General features: G+C 36.4%; 1 protein-coding gene across 1 annotated transcript in view; it reads left to right on the plus strand.

Annotated features, from left to right (window-relative positions):
- The window catches only part of LOC143345235 (uncharacterized), a 201,446-nt gene that overhangs the window by 81,836 nt on the left and 96,520 nt on the right, over window positions 1-23,090 (plus strand). The window lies entirely within an intron of this gene.

Raw genomic sequence — 23,090 nt, forward strand, 5'->3', positions numbered from 1 at the left:
GACACAAGGCTCGTCTCTGTATTCGTTCCAATTGGTCCGCTAATGGCATGTGTAACTCGGTGAAACACGTATTCGTCTTGGAGGTATCTGGAGCAAGCGGATGGTGGTGTACACACGTAGACCATCTTCCACGTTTGTGACACGGTTCCGCGAGTCCGTAAGTACTCGTACATTGGATCGTAAACAGTGCTCAGGAACTCGTTCGCTTATTACGCTACTACTGCGCTCCTTTTAATCTTATTTGTAAATAGAGGTCGATTTGGGCACCGGGAATTTACGCATTTAAACAAAATCGATTGACAAACGTCCACACAATTGGGGACTGACTGTATCTGAGAATGGAGAATTGTTCTACAAATATTTTGATCTAAATCTGAATTTTATTATTTCATTTACTCCAGTACAAGCTTTCCAATTGAATTTTTCCATCATGTTGCAATTCCATCGGGCCCAATCGAATCACTAATTATCATAAATGTATTTAAAAAATGTATAGAATTTAATTTACACGCGTTGAAAAATAATCAGACGTTTGAAACGTTCGTTAGATAATGCGAACAGCTCGAGATAAATTGAATTTTCAACTTCGTCGCTTGATACAGGACGAGCCAACGAGCTGGAATTCGCAACTCCCATACGTTTTCTCCCCTCATGGGGAGGCGTTAAACTTTCGGTTGGACCTTCGTCGCGTCGAGTTTCTTCCATTCTCTTTTCAAATTGTAATTTAATTTATTTTCATAACACGGTTCGTACATTCGAAACGGTGGAAAACGGGTCTCAGGGTGTTGCCTCGTGGCTTCGCCCGTATCTGAAACCGACTCGACACGTCCCGTCCCAGTTTCGCTGGGCACCTTGTACGTTAACACTCGAAATTAATTTGCTTCGCCGTTAGTCGGTGCGTCTGCCCTTCTTCGCGTTTCGCCATAAATCACAGCCGACCGACTGTCATCGTTTTCGTCCCAGTTCCTTCGCCGAAGGCCGTACGTAACAAGGTAAAACGCACATTCATCTCCGTGCAAAGTGCAAATGCAGGAGCGTGTAGATCACGAGCCACCTCCGGTGCTGACAGTCTCTACGTGGCTCGTACGCCACGGAGAAATCAATGATCGTTTGAAACGGAGATCGCCCCGTGTGTTCCGCGCAAAAAATCCATCTCCTCGGTTGTTCAGTAAACGCGAGCATCGACGGGAATAACACCGAATCAATAATATCAGTATTGGATATCAAAGGATCACTCGATACGAAACCGTTTTAATTATCTGGCTATCAAACAGGGATTGATACCTATTTGACGTCTACATAGAACTGCCGATACGCGTCAATTACGAACATAATGTACATAGCGCTTGGACACTATCGCGATACTACTCGGTAGCTCTTTGTACCAGGTTCTAATATTATGTCCATACTATTCTGCAACGCTCGTTTATGGAAATGGAAAGTGATTGGGATTTTAAAGGTATCGCAAATCATAAAAGGGTAGTGCTATTAGCCCTTAACGTTTTTATTTACGTTAGTGTTTCATTCTGGGGACCCTTAATTAAATAAATAAATAAAAGGTAAAAGATTTTTCCTCTTTTGTCATTTGTTTATAAGAGAAATCATGAAAGAAAAATATAAGATTGTGTTTTCGAGGGGAATATTGGAACTGGATACTGAAGCCTCATATTTGATGTAGTGTAGCATTATTTTAGTCTTTATTATTCCTGTGTGTCCTACGTGTGCTCCCAATTTAGAAGTTAGTTTTATTTATTTTTTAAATATTTTGAAGAATCACAATTTATAAACACATATTATACAGATTTTCATTGTTCAAGAGGGGGTGAGATGCAGATCAAATTTGTGTATTTTTCTAATTTTTTCTACTAAACCGACAAGTTAAATTTTAATATGTTCCCTTGAAAATATATATGAAAAAAATTTCGAGTTGATCGGTAGTCTTCTCAAATATAAAATTTAATATTGTCTCTCAGAAACGGTCCTCCCGATTTGTTTAGGCTTCTGTAAAGAATCGATTCTTGCTTGTTTGTATCTTGGATTATTTTCGTATAGGGAAATGTTACATTTTCGAACGTAAAGAAAGAAGGAATTCATTCCATAACGTATACGCGCATATTTTCCTAGTAATCATTCTTCTACCAAGTGCTTCGTTCGAGAACGCAAAGAACGAACGGGAAAACGTAGATCTGAAAATGAAATGAGTCCCCGGCGGGGTTCAATCATGCCGTAGAGTCGAGGATACCGCTCGGATATCAATTTACAAGAAGGTAAAAATCGAGAAACGGGAAAACTAGAATATGCATAGCAAAAGGGAGAAACAAGAGCGACGCGCGTATGAATATTCGCGTTGATTCTAGGCTACGGTTTAACCGTAGACAATAATTTCGAACGATTATGCGACACCGTTCTCTTTGAGTTCCCGTCCCACGATTCCGTGGGTGACCTCAGGATGAAATCTGATTAATCCGACTTTCTTTTCCGATTTCGTTCTAACGCGACCCGTCTCTGATCCAGAAACGACTCGTCACGATCCTCTTGGATCGCTAACGGCACGATCCGCCGGGAACCCGTTGATCCTCTTTAGCGTAGGAAACGAGGATCACGATGTGACGCCTAGGAATGACTTTTGAAAACGACGCTCGAAGGGATTCTGATGCTGATTAGAAATCATCCCGTGGCGCGTCTCGGGAAAATTCCAACGAACTGTGCGAAATACAGGGGTGAGTTACCTAACGTTTGCACCTGAAATATCTTTGTTGTTTTTAAAGATACGTCAAATGTCTTGAGGACAACATTGAATGGTACAAAGGGCCTCACATGTTGCCAAAAATATTTTTATTTCTATGTCATTTTTTTTAAAGAAATCAAGAGGATCACCCTTTTTGAAACGCCTACAATGATAGTCCCTTTCATTAGGAATTTAGTGACTATAATTATTCAAGCTCACGGTCGGAGAAAATGTATAAGATTTAAAATATGAAAGCAGAGTACCTGTATTTCATAAATGTTCAAAATGATGGCCATCTATCTTTGAAAACAACAAAGATATTTGAGGTGCAAACGTTAGGTGACTCATTCTGTATAATCGAACGAATTAACCCGAAATTCAGTAGTCAGATAATTGAAACTTAATCTTTTCCAGCTCCTGAATGGAAAGTGTTAACAGTTTTTAATTTCTAAATATTTTGAGATTTCCATGTAATGCAATTAGTGAAATAAAAGTGTTCGAATATTAGTTTTTCCAGTTGTATTAAACTGTTGCTGTGGGGGGGGGGGGAAAAAGTTCACATATTCGGTGGTTGTAGCTAAAGTTTTCGCCCCCTTTGTTTTCATACAATATATTTGTGTTATTTTGGCGTTTAATTTCTTTCAGTAAGCATAGTCTGATCTATAGTTTAACGTTGTATTTAATTTGATTTCGTTTGACACAGATATTAACGGTAAGTGGAGTAGTTTCGTATTCTTCAGGCATTGTTGTAAACGTAAACTTGGAAGCATGCTTGCATTAATGCAGCCCCGCCACTTAGTTGCAACTGCAGCGTACCTGGAAGGGATCGGCCACGCAATGAAGGCCACTCGAGAGCTAGGTTCCGCTCCCGTTTGTGACTCTTACAGTCCTACTTATAGTCTTTCTCACAGAGAGAAAAGAGCCATTAAGTGCACACGTGCGCTTAAGACAGGATAAAATGCGCAAACGTGTCAATTACGCGACAGCCCTGTAATAACAGTCGTTGCAGGAAAGATCGTTTGCAGGACGTTTCCGCGTACTGTAATAAAAGAAAAAGCGAATCGTATCGTGACTCACTTTCCATACATATTATAATCTAAAAATTTAAGTACAATCAACTAACATTATCTCTGCTTATCACGTTCACTGCCAGATCAAAACCGTGTAATATTCTGCAAAAGTAAAATTTTGATTTTAGATCATTATAAGCTACACAACCTAAAATTTGTTTCAGTACTTATTTTTGTAACCTTGTTAAAATTCACAAATTCTATCCAAATTTATTTTCCTCAACGTCTTAACTTGAGAATTAATTTTTCTAGTATCATAGTGGTAAATTCTGTCACCCGTGGTAGTCAAAGTGTTAATATGTTGTAATTTAGTATACTTTGGGGCTAAATATTAGGTAATCTTAGGTAAGTCTTAACATTGTAAAATATTTATTTAATTTACTGTGATGATCTTTTAAATTCAGATTTGTAGAGTTTGAAGGTATCTTCAGTTTTGCATTACTGTCATAGTTTTTAGCCTGCAACTTTAGGTGAATCATCCCCACCACTGTTTACGTTAATTCGATGCGATAAGGTGCATCGAAATTCATTGTCGAATATAAATAAAAATTTAAATATTTTTCATTATATATTCATGAAAATATTATCGTCGAGTTTAATTGGCGGTATAATTGATGAGGTTTGCCCAGTAAAAATAAATCCAAACACGACCTTATTTCGGATTATTTTTAATTATTCGTAAACAAAACACTCATGAAGTCTACGGATACGGTGCGCCTCTGAACGAGGTTGCATTTGAGCTCGTTTTCATTAAAAAAAAACATATTAGAGTTATAATGAAATCAATGCAGATTAGTGTAGATAGATACTTTAATGTTATATAAATATTTAAAGCATTCGAGCAAAAAAGTTAAAAAATTCTGACAATTTCGACGATATCAAGAGGATTTCCAACGTTTCAATTTTTCCGCAAGGAACAAGTCCACTTCAGAAACTGCTGTAAGATCAAATCGTAAAACCTAATCGGGACACGCTATTAAAACTGCAATAGAACAAGATTGTCCCCAAATCCTTGAAATAGTCGATTCCGTATATTTCGAGGCGAAAGGTATAATTGACTATACTTGTAAAATAATGCTTCTATTTGGACGTATTTCTTAACAGTACCCTCGACTGGTGCAACAGAAGTTTTTAACGCGTTTGCAAATCCGTTGCGCGCGCTTTAATGGCAATCCTGTGTGTCCATACTTCGATACAAACTCGACTTCTTAAAACTCCTTGAAATTCGAAAGTTCTTGCAATCTTGCAGCGATATTTTCCCCGCCGCTAGGCGTTGCGACTTCGTTCGATAAGCTCCCGATAAAAGTTTGTAACGTTTCATTAGAACTTCGCGCGAGTTAAGGGCGGATTCTGGCCTGAACGGCCATTTGCAAACTGATTTTTCCGAATTGAAATAACAAATTTCTATCGAAATACTAACGATTCGAAAATACAAACCAATACTTATATAAATAGAATAAATTCTTCTAATTTAGATACAAGAAATATACAGGGTGAGTCACCTAACGTTTGCACCTAAAATATCTTTGTTATTTTTAAAGATACGTCAAATGTCTTGAGGACAACATTGATTGGTACAAAGGGCCCCACACGATGCCAAAAATATTTTTATTTCTATGTCATTTTTTTTAAAGAAATCAAGGTCACCTTCATTTTTTTAAATGGGATTACCCTTTTCGAAACACCTACAATGATAGTCCCTTTCATTAGGAATTCAGTGACTATACTAATTCAGATGACTCACCCTGTATATGTAATTTCTTTTCTCTAACAATATTCAAAGTCATATTTTTACTATCTCCCTTGCAGAGTTCGTTAGCGACCATACAAATATTTTCAATGATACAAGATACTTTTTATATAGACGTAACGTGTTGTACCATTAATTTAATGAGAAAGTCTGTTTCATGCAAAAATTATATAAAAATCTCACCAGATCATACCTCGGGTTTTTTCATAATTCACTTTGTTTTCACAACGAAATAAAACTCTACGAGTTTCTACTTTGAAATGTATACTTTTCGGAAATGAATGTTTAATTCACCGTGTAAGTTAAAATTCGAGTACCGTTCGCATATTAACCATCTGGCAGTCGACGTATCGTAATTATTCGTAGTCGAGTACGTCAAATACTATTTTGCCCCGGTGTTACTTTGTTACTAATGTCCAGATTATACGTTCATTTAAAACACGTCGGCCTCTCGGTTCGTCACGATTTATGAGTCGACGTTTTGAAATATGCACGTGGAAATGAGTTCTCTAAATAATTGATTCGGTCTGGGGCGAATGAAAATTTTAACGATAAGACGGTTCGCAATTACACAGACTGTCTAGATAGTTATCAGTTTCGTTTATCTTGATTTACTTGTAATATTAAAGAAATAATTTCCCGATGGTGCTGAAGTCCCGTTGAATTTATATTTGCATTAAATCACACTAAATTCTAAAGTAAATATTCTAATATATTGAAAAAGAAATTATGACTTGGAACGATTTACAAATCTTTGCTTAAAAACATTTGGTAAAAATGGAAAAAATTTCTTTTCATTTATAATAAATCACAATTATAATATAAAAATAGGAGTAACTATCAACTATTGGTATTCCAGAGCTTCCAAATGTATTTATTAACACCATTTAACGATGTTCATTGTGACGTTGAATAAAATAAAAATAAACAGAGTGAAACGCTGACAACAATCGCTGGGGGTGGGCCAATTCGTACTGATTCTGTCAAACTAGATGCATTCTCCGTTGCATGTTTGTTGCACGACTGTTGCAGCTGTTTGATGCGTCAGGGGATTCAGACGACCGGAAGCTTCGCCTTTGACTCAAATCTGGTTCGAGTCGTGGAAAATTGACTCGAATTCTACTCAGCCGCCGTTGCAGTTAAGGGCTGCTTTATTCGTCGGAATATAGAAGCACGTGTTCGACAGAGACGCTCTTGTATTTCACAGGATTCCATTGGAAATGGATCCGACGTCCTCTTCGTTGCTTTTTCTTCGATATTGGAACGCGAACACACCCGCGCATCGAATTTGTTCAACATCCTTTCTCGATCGAAGCACATAATATTACAAACGGGGCGCGATGCTCGAAGCACTTTTTAACTATTTATTGCCATCAGATCAAACGCATCGATATTCAGGAATTACACATTTTTCCCCCCCACACCATTGAAAATAATTATATAATTCTTTTAGAAGCCAAACGTAACTTGTAAAATATAAATTTCTATCTGTTTAGATTTCCTTAGAGTCTCAGACTCTTTGTTTGCTGCTTTAACAAACGACTTGAAATGCATTGATAATGATAAGCATTCGCAGTTTCATACAGAATAATAATTCACGAAAAAGTTTGATATTATAACCAAATAAGTAAATAGAAGGGAAGATAATAAAGTGGAATATAATTAATACATACGCGTTGATCAATATTTTTAATAACATTTCAATCTCAATGTCGCTGCTGATGGGTTTTTGTTAAAGCTCGCTCTGCAATCAAAGGGTTAATATCTTCTGGGTCTGACAACTGACGTTCCAATAATTTAGTACGAGACAAGTTATCAACGTGAAGATATTTTAAGTCGTCGATAGAGTAACCATTCGATCGAATAAATTGTTAGCCGTACAGAAATGAATTACAGTCGCGAAGTGAATTGTTTACTCGTTGTCTTCGTTTGTAATTAATTTCTGACGTAATCGACTCGCTTGATAACTTTCCATCGTTATTTCAACGGATAATAATGGTCTTAAATATTATTACGTTTGTTACGTAACGCAAGGCAGTAGCTAAATAAGATTTGTCGCTTATAACGGATACTTCGGAGATTCTTAATCGCGAACAATGACTCCGGCGCCAGATACGTATAAACACTCATCGAAATCACGAGGCATACACGTTGCTAAGTTACCACGATGTCCAAACAAATGTTATCGATTGCAAGTAGTGCTGGGTTAACCATGTATGAATCAGACGTGCAGCACTCCTTCATTGATCAAACAATGCATACGATACAATCGAATACATCCGAGGCAAACTCCGAGGAGCAAGAAAATCTAGAACTTAAAAGGAGTTTCTTGCGACGCGAAGTTTCGTCTTCGATATTAATTAATTCGAGGAGAGATTAAAAAATGCATGATTCAGCTTCAAAACTCTACTAAATTCAGGGACTCATACAGGGTTCGATCGATGGGGACAATCAAGAGTTACGAAATCTTTAAAAAAATATATTTATTGCACATCATATTTTGTGAACATATTTTAGAATTCATTTCTATAAATAGTAATGAATGTATAGTATAATAGTACGAATTTCACATCGCGTTAAAAGAGACTCGAAATATACTTATTTTCCAGAAATTCTGTTCTTTTCACTGTGGAATGATAAGTTCAAATTATATAAAGTACACATCTTATGCAAGATTTGTTGTTTATTTGTAATCTAGAAGCGGTAGAAAAATAGTTTGCGTAAAAGGAATTTTAAATTATCGAGTAAAGAGTTAGATTATGATTATTTCACCTTGTCGAGTTTCACGGTGGTGGATAGAGTCGTTAAATAAGAAAATAAAACAAAAAATAAAAATTAAGATAATCGAGGAGTCCGTAATAACAGCTGGGGGCAAAAAGTTTGGAAATTAGGTTAACAGCACTTCCTAGTGGTTCAAGGTAATACAATGTAGACTTATCATTAGTGTAAAAAAGTTCTGTCGCGTGAAGTACATGTTGTGTTAACAATTCGGTGGTAGACATAATTCGAAGGTTATTAACGTCACTAAGTCTAAGAATCAAAAAATCGTTTTTCATTAAATTGTATTGCTCGAATAATCGATCCATGCAAAGATATATTTTTCGACAAGCGTTTCCCTCTTCTGAAAATTGAAATTGAAAATGGTTCGCGAATAGTCGCGAGCGAAAATTCCGAAAAATTTTCGTAGTCGGCGTTTCTTTCGAGGCAGAGCGGGTCTCGTTCTGTGTCGCAGTTTTCAATCAGTCGTATTCACTATTCCGACCCGCGGTGTTCCATTTGCCCCACGCGAAAGTATCGAGCCGTACGCGGGTGAAAACGAAACTACGAAATGAAATTCGGCGGACAATTAAGGGGACCGAATATTTCAATGTCGGCGCGGTCGGGCATCGCGAGTCAACGCTGAGGGGTTCCACTCGTTGCCGCAATTACGCCGTACCTGGGCAACCATCCATACATCCGTACATTGTGTCTATACAGTTGGCATCGGTATCCATCTGTTTCTGGATCGTCGGTTTGAACAATTGGCTCGGCTCGCTATTGCATACGCGGCCGCAGCGATTGGACCTTCGCCGCGATCGCCAAGCAATCGGACGCGGTGTTTCAATTACCGGAAGATGTAAAAACGATTACGCCAAGTGGCAACGAGAACGATCCGGGCCCGAGGATGCACATTTTAATCGCGTACAACGAATAAAAACGTTCGACTCGGTCGTGGAACACTCGCGAATCACTGTATGGGAACGTCTAGTATTTGCGATAGCAAAGATAGCGAAGATTGCGATAGTGAGTCAATCTCCAGACACATCGATATCTTACACTCTTTAGATACAATCAGAAGTAAATAAAATTAATCTTATATTGGAAGATTTGAAAGATATAGTGTCAAAAAGGGTTTAAAAGCTGTATTGTTTGTAGACGTTAAAATAAAGTTACTTTATAAAGTTAATTCCCAGACACATCGACGTCTTCCACTCTTTAGATACAGTCAGAAGTAAATAAAATTAATTCTATATTGAAAGATATAGTATTGGAAAGGGTTTAAAAGCTGTATTGTTTGTAGACATTAAAATAAAGTTACTGTATAAAGTCGATTCCCAGACACATCGACGTCTTCCACTCTTTAGATTCACTCACAAGTAAATAAAATTAATTCCACACTGAAAGATTTAAAAGATATAGTGTCAGAAAGGGTTTAAAAGCTGTATTGTTTGTAGACATTAAAATAAAATTACTTTATAAAGTTAATTCCCAAACACATCGACGTCTTCTACTCTTCAGATACAATAACAAGTAAATAAAATTAATTTTATACTGAAAAATATAGTATCAGAAAGGGTTTAAAAGCTGTATTGTTTGTAGATAAAATAAAGTTACTTTCGGGGGTTGACCGTGATTTAAAAAGTTCGTCTACTTCGACGTGAAAAATACCATTATCCGAACGATGTTTGAAGCAATCTTTCATGGATCTATCTAGCCATTAACGAGCAGTGTTCTGAGAATTGCTTACGCTCGACGATGTCTATCGTTAAACTCCTTTCCATCGAAGACTCTATCCGAGCAACGAGACTTCGTGCTTCGCCAAAAAAGCAATGTTGGAAGAGAACGTCTGTCGGTTCCGCTTGGTCTGAATTTTTCATTCTCAGTTCTCAATTACGCGGACGATTTATCACGTTGAAGCGTGTTTTGTAGCATGCAAGCTAAGCTGAAACATAGAGGCCAGCTGCAGGGGTAAGCTTTCGGCTAAATAATTGCAGTGTGTCGCGACGGGCTTTTCTAGTGCTTTCTTTCGTCATTCTTCTCGTCTTCGAAACCCACGTTTCAATTCGCCGTTTCAGACTTCTGGAAAATAATAATCGATCTCTGATAAAAAGGCCTCTGGGTTTTCGTTCGTTAACAATAGTCCGATCGCGGGGAAAATGTGCTCTAACGATTACTCGGACTCTTTTGTTTTTCTAAGGTTGGGGAACTTGTTAAGCTTTTTATTAAAACAGTTCATTTGTTGGTGATATTCGACGTTTCAAATTAATTCCTTATACCTTTATTCATAATTTCTTAATATTCTTAATGTTCGATACAATAAAAAGGCGTTATTATTAAAATGATAATAAAATTTAAATTTCAATAAACGATGATTCGCAACTTTGAATTCTGACTGTTATTGTCTCTGTCGTCTGTATGTGTTGATTGATGTTCGCGCGAAGTCGTCTATTATTTACCATTACGTGCTTAATTACGATCGACGCTACAAGAGGATCATCGCGTTGAACATCAGTAAATATACATTTCGCTTTATTGCGTACAAAATTTCACACCACGCGTATTCGTGAAACAACGATGAACCAATTGTTCAATCCCGAAATATATAGCATTAATTACACGAACGGATACAATGAATATCAATACCAAATATAATACTTAACAAGACTATAAAAAGCAACCCCCTCTCCTACTGTTTGAATTTAATCCTTCAAAAATTAAAATTTACAAATAATACTAAGATCTTCTCTATAATCAACTAACGTCTAACGAATGAAAAGTATTTTTAGACAAAATTAGATTATATCTCCATATTTCTCAATTTCTAACCTGCTTGATCTTTAAAAAAATCTATTTATCATACTACTATTTACTTTTCCTCGCGATAAATTTGGTTCTCTATCCTTGGGCTAGCCTTTGTGCGCCCATTCGACGAGACTCCTTCCTGGCAAGATGCTTCATCGCCATCCCCGATCAAAGGTTTCCTTCCCAAATTCGTTGATACGATAAGAGACGGTTTCATCCGCAATTTTGCCCCGCGTGCAAGGACAAAGTGCTCGAGATGAAGGTTCCTCGTGGATCGACGCTATGCAGAAGTCTTACGCAGTCGTACCCGTCGGCTCGACGTGTCGTTTTTCGGTGGCTATCGTGCGCATTCTCCGGTACCAAAAAGCCGCCGATGCGATGGGAGAATGCGCTCCTTAGGACCGCAAGTTATTTTAAGAGAACTGGTTTGGTCGCTGTGCTATATTTACTTTTCTCCGGCACACTAAAGTCATTGACAGCATCCTCTTGCTCGGGCCTCACCTTCCTCGTCCTTCGGATTCGCTTCGAACTCGATCGACACTGATCTGCAAGGCTGCGTCGATCTTCTCGAATCAGAGCCTTTGCCATCGTGGCGTCGCCTTCCCCCTGCGACCAAAGCACGAGATTTTTACCGAACTCGGGCTAAACTTGCCTAAATCCCACCTCAACTATGTTACGAACTTAGGAGGACCTCAAGTGCCTCTAGTCGGCCATCTTGCGGCCCACGAAGTTGCACGATCTCCATTTAACACGTTAGCTAATTTTCTATGTAGGTATAGAAATGTTGTCTTTTGCTAGAATTATTTCTTTTTTTAATTTACGATTATTATTAGAAGTTTCTTACTTTATTCCTTTTAATAGTCGACCATCTTGCGGGCTTCCGCACGATCTCCATTTAACACATTGGCTAGTTTTCTATCTGTAGGAATATTGCCAACTTTTATTCGAATTATTTTCTTTTTAATTTATGATTATGATTAGAAGTTTATCGTTTTCTTATTTACTTCCTTTTACTACTCGGCCATCTTGCGGGCCTCGAAGTTGAACGATCTCCATTTTACACGTTGACTAGTTTTCTATTTGTAGGAATATTGCCAATTTTTATTCGAATTATTTTCTTTTTAATTTATGATTATGATTAGAAGTTTATCGCTTTCTTATTTACTTCCTTTTACTAGTCGACCATCTTGCGGACCTCGAAGTTGCAAGATCTCCATTTAACACGTTGACTAGTTTTCTATCTATAGGAATATTGCCAATTTTTATTCGAATTATTTTCTTTTTAATTTATGATTATGATTAGAAGTTTATCGCTTTCTTATTTACTTCCTTTTACTAGTCGGCCATCTTGCGGGCCTCGAAGTTGCACGATCTCCATTTAACACGTTGACTAGCTTTCTATCTATAGGAATATTGCCAATTTTTATTTGAATTATTTTCTTTTTAATTTATGATTATGATTAGAAGTTTATCGCTTTCTTATTTACTTCCTTTTACTAGTCGGCCATCTTGCGGACCTCGAAGTTGCACGATCTCCATTTTACACGTTGACTAGCTTTCTATCTATAGGAATATTGCCAACTTTTATTCGAATTATTTTCTTTTTAATTTATGATTATGATTAGAAGTTTATCGTTTTCTTATTTTTCAAGAACACGTCAATAATGAAAGTAATAATGTATACATTTTGCAACTTCCTTCAACAAACCCTTTGGTCATAAACACGAAAGACCCTAAGGGTGACTCGGGCAAGTTTGCTCTATATGTTTTGAAAACAAACACTAATTCACTCAGGCATACAAATCGCTTAGGGCAACGTTCCCCTAAATGGTGTTCTGTGGAGCCCTGGAATTCCTCCAGGCGGGCACTCCTCTCATATACGTCGAATAATCGTTTCTCATTACAAGAAAAATGACCTCGAAGATTTGACACAATTTCAGAAACTATCGATTTAAAAATTTGAAAATTATGAGTCTCGAACTGGCAATCAAACCACCATTTTAAAGAAACAATTTTTCTTAACAATTTCAGGAAAAGTACAAATCTCCAAAGATATTAAAAATGTAGTTTACCTTTCTCACCCTGCATTAATTTAAAAATTTCCCTGTGCAAAACTGATAAAGAGACTTTCAATGTTCTTCGTATATACGTAGTGGCCAGTAATTAGAAAGGGGGAACTTTAATACTATTGCAAAAGGTTTTGTACGATCTGCATAATTCTATAAGGCAATATTTTCCGACTGACCTAATTTTGCAAAATCATTCGTAGGTCGAAGCTTCGTCGAAAGTGCAGAATAGACCAATCGATTTCAATGTAAAGGTGTATAATAAGTTCATTCATATTCTTCTGGGGCTCCGTACAAGCTTTTCGGGAATATATAGGGCAACCGGGAGACCAAAAAATTGGGGAAACGCTGATTTAGGAATTTAGAAATTCGTGTTCAGTATTCAAAATGCATTCACGAAACGTAACTAGTATTACGAACCATTTCAACGTTTTAAAATATAAAAGAAAAGAGTTAAAAATAGCATGTTTAACAAGTTATATGGGAGATATGGAATCTAGGATGTTGCATAATTCTTAGAACAGGATGATACGGTACTTTCAAGTGCAACGAGGCGAGCTTTGAAGAGCCTCGAACTGTCCTCGACTGCGCTAATCATAAGAACTTGCACTACAGGTGCTATTAACGATATTGTTATCGCCTAGTATCGATAATACAAGTTACGCAGGCTTGTAACGCGGATTGCAAGACACGTGTTTACTATGCAAACCACCGATGAAATTGCAATCGCGAAAGCTTGAAAGGAGGAAAACAAACTTTGGAGAATTATTCTTTCACGGATTCTGTAATTCACGGTGATATAAATCTGATGAAATTTAAATTCACCGGTGGTTTTCAATGATATCGTAAGTCAAACTCGATAGAAGTTAACCTAAGTAGATTTGTTATACAATGCATGGCTTTCTCGTTCCTGTTCGCCTTTGCAAACGGCACATTCAAAAGTAACTAATAGAATATTCGATACAGGATGAAGTACAGACGACAATACGATGTTCCCAGATCTTGTGAAACTTGAATTGCGACGCCATTGTGTATGTATTCGATTCCTCTCCACGATGAGCGCTCATATTTTTAACAACGAGACAGTTGCTTTGCGCTTAAAGTCCAGAATTACGATCAAAGTACGGTCGTGTGCATACAATTAGTGCATTGAGTGCATTAATTCATATTTTTATTAACAGAATTAATGAAATCACAGCTTTGTAGAGGGTTGTCTCAATCCCTAAATACAGGGTGTTCGGCTACCCCGGAGAAAAATTTTAATGGGAGATTCTAGAGGACAAAACAAAACGAAAATCAAGAATATCAATTTCTTGACTGAGGCTTCGTTAAAAAATTAAATTAAAAAATTTTAAATCATTCTGAAAAAATTATGTTTAGTTGCAGGGGTCAATTACAAGTATTTTTGGTGAATAGATATACCCCAGAATTCCTACGCACTTTCGAGAAAAAAATTCCTGACCGAAAATCTAATGTGAGGCCAGAAATGGTTACCCGAAATTTCATGCGAATCTTTAAAATGTCATAATTTCTGAACGGATTGAACGATTTTAATGTTCAAAAAGCCAAACGCCGCGTATTTTAGTATAGAATATGTAGCAATTCTAAAAATATTCGAAATGTTGTTCCTTAACCCCGTAAAATGAGAAAAATCCCATAAAAATGGACCAATATTCAAACAGTCATAACTCCTACAATAGTGAATGTATTTCAATGAAACTTTTTTCTGAAGTAGGGCTCATAGGCACCTACAAAAAAGTATTAGACAACTTTTCTGTAGGGCGTCAAACAAATTTATTAAAAATCAAAAACAGATTTTTAAGAAAAATCGACAAGGGGGGGGGGTAGGTGCCTAAATTTTTCGGCGAAAAAAAAATTTCAAATCGTTCTGGAAAAATTATTTTCGGTTCCGGGGGTTAATTACAATCATTTTTGGTCATTAGACATACCCCTGAAATCCTACCCTTTTTCTAGAAAAAAATTCGAGAAAGTGTGAAATTTTTCAAGAAAATTAAAAAATTTCAAATCATTCTAAAAAAATTATTTTCGATTCCGGGGGTCAATTACAATCATTTTTGGTCATTAGACAAATCCTCGAAATCCTACCCACTTTCGAGAAAAAAATTCATTACTGGCGGAAATTTAAACGTTAATAAGTTTTTAACGAAGCCTCCATCAACAAATTAGTATTCTTGATTTTCGTCTTATTTTGACTTCTAGAATTTCTCATTAAAATTTTTCCCGGGTGTGGCCGAGCACTCTGTATATTGTATTTCAATTGAAATGTTTTTCTATGGAAAAATATTAAAATTAAAACTGAGAGATTTGTTTATTCTAGAATTACGTTACAGAAAGTGAAACTTTTATCTTGCAACACGATTCCTGCATTCGTTCTTCCGAGAAACCCTTCAGGTATCAGATACTTGAGAGGTTTTACTGTGTTCGTTAAAAAAACTTCAACGCATTGCGTGGAAATAGTTCGACGTTGATTTATTTTGTTAAAACATAGTCAACGTAAGAAAGTCTCGAAAGAAAAATTTATTTTTCAGTATACAAAGTCACAACTTCATATTTTCTCACTCTATTAAAGTAAAGTACCATTTTATTATTGCATGTACTTATAATTTGAAATAATACGTAACGCGTTGCACTCTCAAAAATGAAAACTAATTTATCCCCATTTTTCCCTCGTAAACTCCAATTTTTTGTAGCTGCAAAACCCAGAATAAAGTGTAATTTGCGACATGGTCGGTAAAAAAGAGCAAAAACAGAAATAAACGAGAAAATGTTGAACTCAAAATTCGTTAAAATTTACATTTTCCGTGAAGTCGTATTTGTTCGTTCAAATTTTACACAGGATGACTCACCTGAGTCTAGAATTACAAATACCACTTTTACGCGTATTTTAATCACTTCCACCCTTTGTCATTCTATCGGTTCGGAATAGAATTTGTAAATTGCAGTGACCGACTACGTGACATTTGTATCTTCTAATCCCGTGCCACTCAAATTAGAAGCAAAGCAAACATTTAAAGAGAATCGACGTTAATTTTATCTAAACTGAGTTGGTTTCCAACAAGGGGTACATCGGATTCCAGGTCAACAGGATAAAACTGTCTTTGTTATTTTCGTAAACGTTTATTCTGGTTTTCCTAGATATTTTTAGCTCTGACGCCACCGACCACATTGTATTACCGTAACTTTCAAAGTTTGTATTTCCGAAATGTATATCCGGTAAATTTACATTAACGTCACCTCTTTATTTAAAATCGAAAAAGTTGACACTTTATAATGGTACTTTTATTTCTAATTCTAAGATTACGTTTAAACGAACGATGAATATTAAGTAACGAAGGAAACAGTCTCGTGTAATTTTTCTCTTGAAATTAGTATTTATACCTGAAAGTACAATTCTTTCTTTGGCCAGTCAACAGACGGTTCTCAGAATTAAAGCTGACAAGTATTCAAACAGCGCGGTGTCAGAAAGGATCGCATTTTAAACTATAAATATTTATTCTGTCTCTACCTCTAATTTACTTTTACCGCCATTATCAGACCGCCTTGTGCCAGTTTACAATCAAGTCATAAATGCAGCCGACTCTTGTCGTTGACGCCTCTAACGCGAGAACTTTTTAATAAACGGTTCGGTATCTACAAAATTTACAGTATTAAAATTCGAAAATATTTTTAACAGCGAATGGAATCCAAGTTTTCAGGCGATACCCGAATTTGTTTTCTCGATAGCTCTTTTACGTTCAAAAAAATACTCGAAACAGGTATTTACAATTTAACTAAAGCTTTTAACGATGATCATTTTACATTTCACACCTACGTTGATTCAAGTTTATATGTAAAATAAAATTTTTTCGTACGATCAAAAACTACATTCGAATACTTTATACTAGAATTCCATTCGACGAAAGGATTCTACAAAAGCTACACTTTCGAACACCTATTAGCTTTCCACGTTATTCGTATTTGAATGTCGTGCCTTGAAAGTGGACCGCTGTAATCGAAAATTCGTGTCATACATGCGAGTTGACATTTTTATTCCAACTATAGAAACGAGTACAAAAAAAACTAAATTCTTTATAACTAAATTTACAGTTTATTTCTTTTATCATTTGCACGTTAAGAGGTAGAAAATTCCTTGAATTCCACGTCGAGTCCTAAAATTTGAGGCATGATTCATTAAAAAAGCACGTTCCTGCCCTTTCAAGCAGATAACCAAGATGACTTGCAAGGATATTGGACTCTTGGATTTCTAAACCTACGCAGTGAAGTATTTAGAAACATGAAATTTTCTACCGCGGAAGAGTGTCCAGGTCCGATAAAGAAATTCTTCTTCCCTCAACGTGGATACTTGACCCATTCGCGGCCATTGACGCGAAAATACATTACTTATTGATTTCTTTACAGTAGTTTGGATAATTTTTTCTTCGAAAACGATACAATTTATTTTAGAAAGGATCGAAATATTTAAATATTGTAATTCTTAACTCACCATTGCGTTCCTTATATTATTTATTATACAAAGTGTTCGGCCACCCCTGGGAAAAATTTTAATGGGGGATTCTAGAGGCCAAAATAACACGAAAATCAAGAATATCAATTTGTTGATAGAGACTTCGTTAAAATTAAATTTAAAAATTTTATATCATACTAAAGAAATTATTTTCGGTTGCGGGGGTCAATTACAATTATTTTTTGTCATTACACATACCCTCGAATTCCTACGCATTTTCGAGAAAAAAATTCCTTACCGAAAATCTAATTAGGTGCCTTCTTTGACGAAAAAAAAATATTTCAAATCGTTTTGGAAAAATTATTTTCGATTGCAGGGGTCAATTACAATCATTTTTGGTGAATAGACATACCCCCGAAATCCTACGCACTTCCTAGAAAAAAATTCGAGAATGTGTGAAATTTTTCGACGAAAAAAAAAAAATGTGAAATCGTTTTAGAAAAATTATTTTCGGTTGTGGGGGTCAATTACAATCACTTTTGGTGAATAGACATACCCCCGAAATCCTACCCACTTTAGAGAAAAAAATTCATTACTGGCGGAAATTTAAACGTTAATAACTTTTTAACGAAGCCTCCATCAACAAATTAGTATTCTTGATTTTTGTTTTATTTTGGCCTCTAGAATCCCCTAGTAAAATTTTTACCAGAGATGGTCGAACACCCTGTACATTTTTCAGTCGAACTGTATCAAATAATTTTCCAATCATTTCATCGAAGAACGAACCCAAACATCCCCCGACTGGATTTTCTTAAAAACGAATCTTCCCTTGTAAAATAAACGCTGGTTCCACGCGTTCGACTAATCTTTCCCCGACGACGTTCGTTTCGATCGTACCGCGTGTTTAGTTATTATATTAGTCGAGGCTTCGCCTCGCAGTTGAAACTGTCAGCGCGAGGTTTCCCCGAGGAATTCGCCGATTAGTTTGCCTCCAGCCGATATGTGTCGCGTAACTTGGAAAATTTAACGGCGCTGGATCGGTTCGAGACGACCGAATTTCCCAGGCAAATGTAATCACCGAACGTAAACATACGAATTCCCATTAATACTCTAATTAATCGCTAATTACACGCGCGAAAATTGGAAACGCGAGACAGGAGCTCCTTCTATCGCCTGGCGGTATGTTTCCGGAGGACTTTCGGACATTTATCGGTTTTCTGGAGCATGAATCCCCGGCCCAAACATTCTTTAGAAGACCTTAACGCTGCTCGACTCTCGTTCGAACTTATTTTATTGTACGTGTCGTTTCGAACAACGAGCGTTTTATTATTATTTCCGTTTATCGGAATCATCGCCGCTAAATTGCACGGAAGTGTAGCGTTCGCGTATGGTAGGTAACCAAGGTGAAAACTCAGTGAATCGTTGCTACCTTTCTCCGTTAATTTCTCGTTAACGGCGTCGAGGGTGAAATCATTATTGATGCAACTCTCCTTGAATTCCGCGCAGCCTAAATTCAGGTTCTGACGCCACACGCGGTATTATAATTTATGCATTAGACTCGTGACGGTCTAGTTTCACCATTACTCTTTCCTATGCTTCGGGTGGTCTCTTTTCTTTACGCTTTGATTCGCGTTCTGGAACACGAACGCAGCCAAACCTCTGAAATTGTCCACCCGAAACCGAAACTTTGCTATTAGACTATTGGAAACTAGCGTACAACTTGTCTTGTTTAGCTTAATTTTGTTTAATATCCAATCTTGAGAATTAATTTTTGTAACCCCCTAGTGAAACATCACCTCAACAAAGGATTTTTTTATTTTTATTTTATGTATTTCGTAACAAATCTTGCTAATGACATTTTACAAATTAAAACAAAGATTAGTTATTTACTACAAACACAAAGACTGTGTACAAATGTTCGCCACTGTGTCTGCACTTGTACTTCATGGTTCAACGCCCTCCATCGCGAGCACACTCGAGAAAGGTATTTTGCCTTCACTAGATGTAATTGAAGGTTCTATAGGATCGCTGGTGAAAGTGAGCAAGGTTTCGACAACAATGAATATTTCGTACGTGTACAAGCTGATCTGGCGACTTGTGCACGGTCGATCGATTGATTTTATACATTCATGGCTACGTACACGCCCAATTGCTCCAGAAACTAGAGAACACGGTACGATCAAACCGCGTCAAACCGCGTCAAATCTTGTCAAACCACCGTTTAATCGCAGTGGAATATGTATTTTCGTGTCCTACAATGGTTTACGAATATATTGTCTCTCAAAAATAAAACGCGAAACTTCTGGTTCTTCACTTTGAAAACTTGTGCGATTTAAAGGTTTATTCTTCGATATACCTTCGAAAACTAGAATCTTTTTTCTTCTCGTTTTGCTAATTTTCAATATAAATTATTTATTATGACACGGGAAATAACGATAAACATACTATTTAAGAATCCTGATTTTTAAATACAGCGTGTTCGGTCAACCTTGGGAAAAATTTTAATGGGAGATTCTGGAGGCCAAAATAAAACGAAAATCAAGAATATCAATTTCTTGACTGAGGCTTCGTTAAAAAATTAAATTAAAAAATTCTAAATCATTCTGAAAAAATTATATTTAGTTACACGGGTCAATTACAATCATTTTTGGTGAATAGACGTCCCCTCGAATTCCTACGCAATTTCGAGAAAAAAATTCGAGTAGGTGCCAAAATTTTTCGACGAAATTAAAAAATTTCAAATCGTTCTAAAAAAATTATTTTTAGTTGCAGGGGCCAATTATAATAATTTTTGGTCAATAGACATACCCCCGAAATCCTACGCATTTTCGAGAAAAAAATTCCTTACCGAAAATATAATTTCTGGCCAGAAATGTCTGCCCGAATTTTCATGCGAATCTTTAAAACGTCGTAACTTCTGAACGGATTGGACGATTTTAATGTTTAAAAAAGCAAACTACGCGTATTTTGATGGAGAATATGTACAAATCGCAAAAATATTCGAAAAGTTGGTCCTTGACCCCGCAAAATGAGAAAAACCCCATAAAAATGGTCCAATTTTCAAACAGCCATAACTCCTACAATTGTGAATATATTTCAATGAAACTTTTTTTTGAAGTAGAGCTCATGGGTACCTACAAAAAAGTATTAGACAACTTTTCTGTAGGGCGTCAAACAAAATTACTAAAAATGAAAAACGAATTTTTAAGGAAAAAATAAAGGAGGTAGGTGCCTAAATTTTTTGGCGAAATTGAAAAGTTTCAAATCGTTCTGAAAAAATTATTTTCGGTTGCAGGGGTCAATTACAATCATTTTTGGTGAATAGATATACCCTCGAATTCCTACGCATTTTCGAGAAAAAAATTCCAGTAGGTGGACAAATATTTAGACAAAATTAAAAAATTTCAAATCATACTAAAAAAATTATACTTAGTTACAGGGGTCAATTACAAGTATTTTTTGTGAATAGACATACCCTCGAATTCCTACGCATCTTCGAGAAAAAAATTCCAGTAGATGGACAAATATTTAGACAAAATTAAAAAATTTCAAATCATACTAAAAAAATTATATTTAGTTACAGGGGTCAATTACAAGTATTTTTTGTGAATAGACATACCCTCGAATTCCTACGCATTTTCGAGAAAAAAATTCCAGTAGGTGGACAAATATTTAGACAAAATTAAAAAATTTCAAATCATACTAAAAAAATTATATTTAGTTACAGGGGTCAATTACAAGTATTTTTTGTGAATAGACATACCCTCGAATTCCTACGCATTTTCGAGAAAAAAATTCCAGTAGGTGGACAAATATTTAGACAAAATTAAAAAATTTCAAATCATACTAAAAAAATTATATTTAGTTACAGGGGTCAATTACAAGTATTTTTTGTGAATAGACATACCCTCGAATTCCTACGCATTTTCGAGAAAAAAATTCCAGTAGATGGACAAATATTTAGACGATATTAAAAAATTTCAAATCATACTAAAAAAATTATATTTAGTTACAGGGGTCAATTACAAGTATTTTTTGTGAATAGACATACCCTCGAATTCCTACGCATTTTCGAGAAAAAAATTCCAGTAGGTGGACAAATATTTAGACAAAATTAAAAAATTTCAAATCATACTAAAAAAATTATATTTAGTTACAGGAGTCAATTACAATCATTTTTGGTGAACAGACATACCACGAAATCGTTAATAACTTTTTAACGAAGCCTCCGTCAACAAATTAGTATTCTCGATTTTCGTCTTATTTTGGCCTCTAGAATCCCATTAAAATTTTTCCCAGGGATGGTCGAACACCCTGCATACGTTTATTGCGAACAATGACAAAAAAAATGTAAACGTACAACCAGAATGTCGTCAAATAAACCACAAAAAAGAATCACAACGTTGAAGTTGGCATTCGTCTTGAAAAAATTCGTGAAGATTGCAAAGTTTGCGCGACTTCCACGAAGGTACGACTCTTCGAGCAACGATTCGCTGTATAAAATTTCGATGTTACGGAAGATCCTCGACAGTTATCGTCCCGCCGAATTTCCTTGCAGCTGCAAAAGAGCTTCCCTCGGGAGTACACTCGAAGTGTCCGGTGTAATCGAGCATCGTCTCCGCTCCGACATTCACTTTGCCACGGCTCCCCGCAGCGCACATGGTACCAGTGCTTCCAGTCGTGTGTATGCGTGTTTGTGCATGCACGTATAAGCCCTAGCAAATGACAACGCCGTGTAGTGTGACGCAAAACGTTCCAGAAGAGCTTCCAGTCTTGCCAGAAGTACGCTTAACCGTATTGTTCCGCAGAACCCGTGGAATTTGTCGAGGCGTTCGGGGATTCCGGCAGGCAACGCCGGAATATGTCGATTTCCAATAATTAAACGACAACGAACCGTTTGATCGATCCGACGTGTCACTGCTCGAACGCACGAATTGGACTTTCCAAATGAAAATAACTTTTTTTATTATTGGTGACTGATTCTACCGTCGTTAGAAATGCTACGAAATAACAAACTTATCGAATGGAAATGTATAATTCCCTCTGAACAGCGAAACATCGAAGTTTTGGTTCTAATAGAGGGTCGAAAAGAGGCATAATTTGTTAACATATGGTCGTTTCGAAGCATAACTGTTAACGATTCGACTCGAATGCCCCAGAGCCAGAGTCTGCCGAATCGCGGTTGCGTCTAAGTTCGGAACTTGGAAATAAAAAAGGTGCAAATATTAATTGGGGTTTCGTCTGGCGAACTTGTTAGTAAAGTTGACACAGCGAACCCCGCCTTAGACGCGATTAAGGTTTAACAAACTCTGGCTCCGGGGTATTGAAGCCAAATGTTTAAAAGCGAATTAACTATCTTATCGGTAGGTCTCGTGCCTCCAATAAATTATACAACTGGTTCAGAGTTTAGAACTTCATTAGAAAAATTAATCGACGTTCTATTTGTATT

This window comes from Colletes latitarsis, chromosome 9, assembly GCF_051014445.1.
Source record: "Colletes latitarsis isolate SP2378_abdomen chromosome 9, iyColLati1, whole genome shotgun sequence".
NCBI lineage: Eukaryota > Metazoa > Arthropoda > Insecta > Hymenoptera > Colletidae > Colletes > Colletes latitarsis.